Genomic DNA, 6,000 nt, shown 5'->3' on the forward strand with positions numbered 1-6,000 from the left:
AGCCCCAACTTCAAGAAAAGCTTTATCATGCTAACAGATGCCTCGGAAGTAGGCCTAGGAGCGGTTCTGTCACAGGAGGTGAACGGAACACCAACTTGAGTAGGAAACTTACCCCGGCAGAAAAAAATTATATCATAGTGGAGAAGGAGTGCTTGGCCATTAAGTGGGCCTTGCAGTCTCTACATTATTTATTCGTGCAACAGTTTTGCTTGGTAAGGGGCCATTCACCCTTGGCCTGGATAAGAAATGCCAAGGAGAGGAATGCTCAAGTCAAAAGATTGTTTCTGTCACTGCAAAACTTTAGTTTCTCAGTGGAACATTGAAATGGGATGTGGATGCCATGTCACAGGCACCCTGTATGGTGAAAGGTGTTCAACCTCCCCCCCCCCCAAGATTGAGCAGACGGGGGGTATGTGAGGCAGTGAGGGGGAATCATATATGAGAGTCATTATGTTCCTCCCAGGATGCGCAAAGAGGAATACTTAACCCACTGGAGAGTTTTGTAATTAAAGCCACACCTGTGGTTGCAATGCAAATTAAAAGAGAGGGTGGATTTGGTCAAACTATTTGAGAAGTAAAAAAAGTATTACATGGGCTTTTATTTTATTTTTGGAGAGATCTGTAGGATTGGTATTGGGACAGATCTATCCCTCCACTCTGGGTCTTGGGAGTCGCCCATGTCCACACAACCAATTTAACCTTTCAATTAAGGTTTGGATGTGTCAATATTTTGCTTGCAAGCAGCAGAGCAGGAGGCTCTAAGCAGGACAGGTCTGTGGGAGTCTGAACTCAGGCCAGAGAAGGTAAAGCTACTGACACACCCACGATTGATACAGTGGTGCAGTCGTCCACGGCAATGGACTGGTACGGACACTGCTGCTTTACATCCTCTATGTAGTGTAAGCCACCGGTGCTGTAGAGTCAGAGTCGGTGTACATTTTGGTGGAGTCGGTATAAAATGGACCAACTCAGACTCCTAAAATATGTAACAAATTGCATTTTAGTTGAGATGAATCTGTGCTGCACTTTATACCCTGACGTTGTTAGAGGTGTTGCCCATGTGGTTACCGCTTTTCCACAAACCTAAGTTAGTGTAGAGAGGTTGTTCTCAAGCCTTAAAATAATTAGGTCAGATTTGAGGTCATCTATAAAGGAGGATTTGATGGAGGTGATACTATTTCTCATTACAAATTCATAGACTGCACAAATGTAATTCAGTATGTTTTAGTTGAAAACTGTTTTCCGCATTTACTGCATAGTCTATTGCATATTTACAATTTATAAAAGTTTGTGTTCTATAGTTGTATTCCAATAAATATATTTTATGTTCTATCTAAATGGCTTGATAATTGTATCATAATGGTGATGAAACGCCTGATGTTACCATTGTACTAAAGTAAATGTATTACTTAAACATGAGCCATGTATGATGGAGTCGGAAGTTGGAGTCAGGGAAATTGAGTTGGAGGTTTGGATTACCGATCCACAGCCCTTCCAGCCTCCGTGTGCCCCACCACATAGTGCCAACCACAGTGCGCCCCCTATAATGTTCCATCTCTATGAGCCCCACTATACAGTGCCAACCACAGTGTGCCCCCTATAATGTTCCATCTCTATGAGCCCCTCTACAAATTTCCAACCACAGTGTGCCCCCTATAATGTTCCAACTCTATGAACCCCTCTACACAGTGCCAAACAGTGTGCCCCCTATAATATTCCATCTCTATGAGCCCCTCTACACAGTGCCAACCACAGTGTGCCCCCTATAATGTTCCATCTCTATGAGCTCCACTATACTGTGCCAACCACAGTGTGCCCCTTATAATGTTCCATCTCTATGAGCCCCACTATACTGTGCCAACCACAGTGTGCCCCCTATAATGTTCCATCTCTATGAGCCCCACTATACTGTGCCAACCACAGTGTGCCCCATATAATGTTCCATCTCTATGAGCCCCACTATACTGTGCCAACCACAGTGTGCCCCCTATAATGTTCCATCTCTATGAGCCCCACTATACTGTGCCAACCACAGTGTACCCCTATAATGTTCCAGCTTCCATATGCACTTCATACAATGCCAGTCACAGTATGCCCCTGTATACAAAGCCAAATTCTGTGAGCCCCTCTACACAGTGCCAACCACAATGTGTCCCCTATAATGTTCCAACTCTATGAGCCCCTCTACACAGTGCCAACCACAGTGTGCCCCCTATAATGTTCCATCTCTATGAGCCCCTCTACACAGTGCCAACCACAGTGTGCCCCCTATAATGTTCCATCTCTATGAGCCCCACTATACTGTGCCAACCACAGTGTGCCCCCTATAATGTTCCATCTCTATGAGCCCCACTATACTGTGCCAACCACAGTGTGCCCCATATAATGTTCCATCTCTATGAGCCCCACTATACTGTGCCAACCACAGTGTGCCCCCTATAATGTTCCATCTCTATGAGCCCCACTATACTGTGCCAACCACAGTGTACCCCTATAATGTTCCAGCTTCCATATGCACTTCATACAATGCCAGTCACAGTATGCCCCTGTATACAACGCCAAATTCTGTGAGCCCCTCTACACAGTGCCAACCACAATGTGTCCCCTATAATGTTCCAACTCTATGAGCCCCTCTACACAGTGCCAACCACAGTGTGCCCCCTATAATGTTCCAACTCTATGAGCCCCTCTACACAGTGCCAACCACAGTGTGCCCCCTATAATGTTCCAACTCTATGAGCCCCTCTACACAGTGCCAACCACAGTGTGCCCCCTATAATGTTCCAACTCTGAGCCCATCTACACAATGCCAACCACAGTGTGCCCCCTATAATGTTCCAACTCTATGAGCCCCTCTACACAGTGCCAACCACAGTGTTCCGGCACCCTATAATGTTCCATCTCTATGAGCCCCTCTAAGTGACAACCAGTGTGCCCCCTATAATGTTCCAACTCTGAGCCCCTCAACCCAGTACCAACCACAGTGTGCCCCTATAATGTTCCAACTCTATGAGCCCATCTACACAGTGCCAACCACAGTGTGCCCCCTATAATGTTCCATCTCTATGAGCCCCTCTACACAGTGCCAACCACAGTGTGCCCCCTATAATGTTCCATCTCTATGAGCCCCACTATGCTGTGCCAACCACAGTGTGCCCCCTATAATGTTTCAACTCTATGAGCCCATCTACACAGTGCCAACCACAGTGTGGCCCCTATAATGTTCCAACTCTATGAGCCCCTCTACACAGTGCCAACCACAGTGTGCCCCCTATCATTTTCCATCTCTATGAGCCCCTCTACACATTTCCAACCACAGTGTGCCCCCTATAATGTTCCAACTCTATGAGCCCCTCTACACAGTGCCAACCACAGTGTGCCCTCTATAATGTTCCATCTCTATGAGCCCCACTATACTGTGCCAACCACAGTGTGCCCCCTATAATGTTCCAACTCTATGAGCCCCTCTACACAGTGCCAACCACATTGTGCCCCCTATAATGTTCCATCTCTATGAGCCCCACTATGCTGTGCAAACCACAGTGTGCCCCCTATAATGTTCCAACTGTATGAGCCCAGCTACACAGTGCCAACCACAGTGTGCCCCCTATAATGTTCCATCTCTATGAGCCCCACTATACTGTGCCAACCACAGTGTGCCCCCTATAATGTTCCATCTCTATGAGCCCCACTATACTGTGCCAACCACAGTGTGCCCCCTATAATGTTCCAACTCTATGAGCCCCTCTACACAGTGCCAACCACAGTGTGCCCCCTATAATGTTCCAACTCTATGAGCCCATCTACACAGTGTCAACCACAGTGTGCCCCCTACAATGTTCCAACTCTATGAGCCCCTCTACAGTGCCAACCACAGTGAGCCCCCTATAATGTTCCATCTCTATGAGCCCCTCTAAGTGACAACCACAGTGTGCCCCCTATAATGTTCCAACTCTGAGCCCCTCTACCCAGTGCCAACCACAGTGTGCCCCCTATAATGTTCCATCTCTATGAGCCTCTCTACAGTGCCAACCACAGTGTGCCCCCTATAATGTTCCATCTCTATGTGTCCCAATATGCTGTGCCAACCACAGTGTGCCCCCTATAATGTTCCAACTCTATGAGCCCATCTACACAGTGCCAACCAGTGTGCCCCCTAAAATGTTCCATCTCTATGAGCCCCTCTACACATTTCCAACCACAGTGTGCCCCCTATAATGTTCCAACTCTATGAGCCGCAATATACTGTGCCAACTACAGTGTGCCCCCTATAATGTTCCATCTCTATGAGCCCCACTATACTGTGCCAACCACAGTGTGCCCCCTATCATGTTCCATCTCTATGAGCCCCTCTACACATTTCCAACCATAGTGTGCCCCCTATAATGTTCCAACTCTATGAGCCGCAATATACTGTGCCAACTACAGTGTGCCCCCTATAATGTTCCAACTCTGAGCCCATCTACACAGTGCCAACCACAGTGTGCCCCCTATAATGTTCCAACTCTATGAGCCCCTCTACACAGTGCCAACCACAGTGTGCCCCCTATAATGTTCCAACTCTGAGCCCATCTACACAGTGCCAACCACAGTGTGCCCCCTATAATATTTCATCTCTATGAGCCCCTCTACACAGTGCCAACCACAGTGTGCCCCCTATAATGTTCCAACTCTGAGCCCATCTACACAGTGCCAACCACAGTGTGCCCCCTATAATGCTCCAGCTTCCATATGTACGTCATACAATGCCAGTCACAGTATGCCCCTCTCTATACAACGCCAAATTCTGTGAGCCCCTCTATACAGTGCCAGCCACACTGTGCGCCTATATACTGAGCCCTTTCATACAGTTCTGCAGTGAGAGCCTCTATACAGTGCCACAGTCAGTGCCCTCCTTCCACACAGCGTCAGCCACAGTGTGTCCCTATACAGTAACAGAACGGATGTGCCGCTATATAGAGCTGCAGCCAGTAAGTCACAGATTTCCCAGCAGCAGCAAGTGTGCTCCCTCACATAGTGTCACCTACAACGCTCCCCTCATACATGAGCCTGCATTTATCTGCAGCAATGTTTCCCCTCCAGTCAGTCAGGCAGTGTGCTCTGTGCTGTGCAGCCGCAGCGCTCTGTGTGCAGTGCAGGAATCTCTGGATGAGGAGCTCCGAACTCTGACCTACCTGGACCCCCGCTCCACTTCCCAGAAACAGAGTGTACTGCGTACCCATGGCAACCACCTACAACACGAGGAGCAAACATTCCACGCCCACTGCGATGTAACCAGCCAATCAGCAATCTGTGTCCTGAGCTCCAATCACTGCACCTCTGTCTGTGCACGCAGGGATCCATTCCTGAGAGGCTGCAGTCTGGTGGTCGGTGTACAGCACCGGTCATATGTGCGAGGCTTATATATGTATATATATATATATATATATATATATATATATATATATACACTGTACAGTGCCTATGGTATATACACAGTATAGTGTATACATGGCCTATTAGTGTGTGTGTATATATACTGTCTGTATAGTATGTACAGTGCCAGTGTTATATACAGTGTATAGTGTGTACGGGGCCAGTGTTATATACAGTGTATAGTGTGTACGGGGCCAGTGTTATATACAGTGTATAATGTGTACGGGGCCAGTGTTATATACAGAGTATAGTGTGTACGGGGCCAGTGTTATATACAGTGTATAATGTGTACGGGGCCAGTGTTATATACAGTGTATAATGTGTACGAGGCCAGTGTTATATACAGTGTATAGTGTGTACGGGGCCAGTGTTATATACAGTGTATAATGTGTACGGGGCCAGTGTTATATACAGTGTGTAGTGTGTACGGGGCCAGTGTTATATACAGTGTGTAGTGTACGGGGCCAGTGTTATATACAGTGTGTAGTGTGTACGGGGCCAGTGTTATATACAGTGTGTAGTGTACGGGGCCAGTGTTATATACAGTGTATAGTGTGTACGGGGCCAGTGTTATATACAGTGTAT

General features: G+C 47.4%; 1 protein-coding gene across 1 annotated transcript in view; it reads right to left on the minus strand.

Annotated features, from left to right (window-relative positions):
• Positions 1-5,213, minus strand: part of TTC29 (tetratricopeptide repeat domain 29) — a 454,195-nt gene extending 448,982 nt beyond the window's left edge. The window contains exon 1 of the mRNA XM_073576236.1: positions 5,175-5,213. The gene's annotated coding sequence lies outside the window, so the exon portion shown is untranslated. The remainder of the gene's footprint in view (positions 1-5,174) is intronic.
• Between the last annotated feature and the right edge of the window lie 787 nt (positions 5,214-6,000).

This window comes from Dendrobates tinctorius, unplaced genomic scaffold, assembly GCF_039654945.1.
Source record: "Dendrobates tinctorius isolate UK_male_01 unplaced genomic scaffold, ASM3965494v1 ptg000008l, whole genome shotgun sequence".
NCBI lineage: Eukaryota > Metazoa > Chordata > Amphibia > Anura > Dendrobatidae > Dendrobates > Dendrobates tinctorius.